The sequence below is a fragment of the Artibeus jamaicensis genome, unplaced genomic scaffold (assembly GCF_021234435.1).
Source record: "Artibeus jamaicensis isolate MK-2021 breed Jamaican fruit bat unplaced genomic scaffold, CSHL_Jam_final contig_603, whole genome shotgun sequence".
In the NCBI taxonomy this organism is placed as follows: domain Eukaryota; kingdom Metazoa; phylum Chordata; class Mammalia; order Chiroptera; family Phyllostomidae; genus Artibeus; species Artibeus jamaicensis.
This window is the reverse complement of record NW_026521904.1, coordinates 6,743,243-6,747,021: the sequence shown is the minus strand read 5'-3', so window position 1 is coordinate 6,747,021 and position 3,779 is coordinate 6,743,243. Positions and strand designations below refer to the sequence as shown.

At 35.0% G+C, this 3,779-nt stretch overlaps 1 non-coding gene across 1 annotated transcript; it reads left to right on the top strand.

Moving 5' to 3' along the window:
• The first annotated feature begins 2,709 nt into the window (after positions 1-2,709).
• LOC119063410 (U6 spliceosomal RNA) lies at positions 2,710-2,816 on the top strand. The gene has a single exon (XR_005085176.1). It is a non-coding gene; the product is annotated as a U6 spliceosomal RNA (small nuclear RNA).
• Positions 2,817-3,779: the final 963 nt, after the last annotated feature.

The following is a 3,779-nucleotide window of genomic DNA, read 5'->3' as shown; positions in this document are numbered from 1 at the left end:
GCATGGGCACACATAAAAAAATAGGACAGGACTGTACATATGACTTTGTAATATAATAGTTTTTTTATTAAACATAATGACATAGTATGACCTTTCTTCTATATTGAATATGTACAATTTATAATATACCATAGTATATGTAATTCAATCTCCCAGTGATGTGCATTTATAACTTCCAATTTTTAATTAAACAATGCTGCAATGAACATTCTCATGTCATTTGCTTTGCATACTAGTCCTGTCATTTCTTTAATAATATTGCTAGCAATGAAATTTCTGGGTCAGCTGGTGTACATTTTCAAGACTTGCGATAAATGTTGCCAAATTGTTTTTCAGAAAAGTTGCAACAACTTTTATTCTTGAGAGCTTTTTTATTTTATTTTATTTATTTTATTATTTTTTTGTTGTTCAATTACACTTGTCTGCATTTACCCCCTACCACTCACCCGCACTCTAGCCAAATCTACTTCCCTCCCTTGCTTCCACCACCCCCTACCTTGGTTTTGTCTATATGTCCTTTGTAGTTGTTCCTGAAAACCCTACCCCCCATTATCCCTTCCCACCTCCTCTGGTTACTGTCAGATTGTTCTTAATTTCAGTGTCTCTCGTTATATTTTGCTTGCTTTTTCCTTTTGCTGATTAGGTTCCACTTATAGGTGAGATCATATGGCACTTGTCTTTCACCACCTAGCTTATTTCACTTAGCATAATGCTCCTCAGTTCCATCAATGCTATTGCAAAGGGTAGGAGCTCCTTCTTTCTTTCTGCTCTGTAGTATTCCATAGTGTAAATGTACCACACTTTTTTGATCCACTCATTTACTGATTGGCACTTGGGTGTCTTCCAGTGTTTGGCTATTGTAAATTGTGCTGCTAATAACATTGAGGTGCATAGGTTTTTTTGGATTGGTGTTTCAGGATTCTTAGAGTATAATCCCAGCAGTGGAATTGCTAGGTCAAAAGGCAGTCCTGAGAGCTTTTTAGAAGAATGATTATATTCTTTTTTTTCTCTCATTAACTGGGAATATCATTAGTTTTCCTCATTATTTTTAATTTTTCAATTTAATAGAGAAAATTCAAAACTCTATTTTGCTTTAATTTACTTTGATTTCTTTGGTTATTTTTGACATTAACTATCCCTTTACATGTTGTTTATTTTTTATTGATTATTCATATCTTCTTTCCATTTTCCCCTTTAGGTTGTTAATTCTCTTATTAATTTGTCAAGACCTTTTTCCCAATGATAATATCTTTCTAGTATATCATATATATCGTAAGTATTTTCCCCCATTTGTCCTTTGTCTTTGACTTTGTTGCCTTCCTTCAAATATTATTTTGTAAGCTGCTTCTAACCCATTTCTGAATGAGGTGACAGGTATGTGGGTGGACATGCACAAAGGCCCAGAATTAGTAAATAGTGCAACAATAATTTGAATCCAGATCTGTCTCTTTGCATTGTCCATGTTTTTACTCTGCATTTCCCACCAAGACCTGATTGTCCTAAATGTGACTTACTAGCATATGTTTTACACAAACATAGAAACAGTATTTGCAAATGTGGTCCTCTTACAATCTGAGAATGGTATTATTCTTCTCCATACTTCTCTAGAGTTCTGAATCATGATAAAAATGTGATTCCTCTGCACATTCTATGAAAACAAAACCAAACTGGCTGAAACAAGCTACTTTGATCACCATGCATGACACTCTCTCTTCTGGGCAGTGGAAAGGTACTATTCTCAACATCAGGGATCTCTCAATCCAATTAACATGTTTGCAAGGCTATCTATATACCCAACTTTAGTTTACATACAGACAGAAAATAACTGTTGAAACTCAGTAATTGCTCCTGTTCTTATCTACTCAACAAATATTTCCATAAAACTTCTATTTGGTGGTGATAGTTAATATTTACTATATATCATTCTAATAAGTGCCTTATATTTGTTACTCATCTCATCTTCACAAATCTAAGCTGTAGGTATATATAATCCTTTTTTTATAGATGGGGTCATTTTTACTCACAGAGAAGTTAAGTAGCTTGCCCAAGACTACAGTTTTTAAGTGGGGAAGATATTGGGGATTCAGATTGTCCATCTCCAGAGCATGTGCTATTCACTGCTAGCCTGGGCTGCCTCTCAGCACACAGTACTTGCGTAGCATTAAGTGCTAGATGTAGACTTGACTAATACACAGGTATGGCCCCACTATGTGGCAAACAAATGCCACATAGACCTCCATGCTAACTACAGAGAAATAATCCATATAGCCTGGATTGTGGAAGCCACAGAATTCAAAATGTCTCTTCTAGAGAAGAGGTACCAAAGAATGTTAATGGAGACATGTGAGCTTCAATTCAATCAAAATGCAACTTTTTAATGCTGGAAACTCAGTACATGAAAATAAATTATTAAATATAACTTGTCTTTTCAGGCCTTTCAGCTTCCTGGAGTTACGATTCTTTTAATGCCCCAGAGAAATGTTTCAAGCTTTTATCCCACAAGCTATGAAGAGTCCAGGGGTTCAGTATTTCTTAGGAATTCTTATAAGTTTGTGTTCTTCTGATTATCTCTTGTTCCAAATTCCTCATCCTGACTTATCTGCGGCAATTGTTCTCCTTCCATTGACCTTTGCCCAAAAACCATAGATAAGTCTCATGTGCAAAATCACCTTTTGCTGAGGGTTGGGAAAGAAAGAAAATGTAAAGTTAGTGCTCACTTCAGCAGCACGTACACTAAAATTGGAATGATAAAGAGAAGATTAGCATGGCCCCTGCATGATGATGACATGCAAATTTGTGAAGCATTCCATAATTTTAAAGATATAAACAGACCAAAAGTGAAACCATGAAAAAAAGTATTCCAAGCAAAGAGATCTGAAAAAAAAGCTGGAGTAGCAATATTTATATCAGACAAAATAGTTTTTAAAACAAAGGCCATAAAAAGAGACAAAAGAGGACACTATATAATACCTAAGGGAAGAATCCATCAAGATGATATACTGTTGTAAACATATACACAATCAATATAGGAGCACCCCCCAAAATAAGGGAAATCTTGGAGGAATTCAAGAAAGACAAAGACAACACACTTATACCAGGGGATTTTAACATCCTATTGTCAACAATGAATAGATCTTTCAAGCAAAGAATCAACAACGATATTGTGGCATTGACAACACTCTAGATCAAATGTCTTGATATACACAGAACCTTTCACCCCCCAAAAGCAAAATATACATTCTTTTCAAATGCACGTGGAACATTTTCATAGATAGACTAGGTCACGAAACAAGCCTCAACAAATTCAAGAAAATTGAAATCATATCAAGCATCTTCTCAGATCACAATGGCTTGAGACTAGAAACCAACCTCAAGGAAAAAACTCAAAAACATTCAAATTTATGGAGGTTGAATAACATGCTTCTTAAATAATGAATGGATTAACAATAAGATCAAGGATAAAGTTGAAAAGTTTCTAAAAACAGAGAAAAATACACAACAGCTCAAAATCTATGGGACACAGCAAAGGAAGTCCTGAGGGGGAAGTGAATAGCAATACAGACCTACCTGAAAAAGATAGAAAAATCTCAAACAACCTAACCCTACATCTATAAGAGCTAGAGGAACAACAACCATCAAAGCTCAGAGTAAGTAGAAGGAAGGAAATAATCAAGATCAGAGCAGAACTAAATGACACAGAGGTGAAAAGAACAATTCAAAGGATGAATAAAGCCAGGAGCTGGTTCTTTGAAAAGGTATACAAAAAGGCTTATTGATAA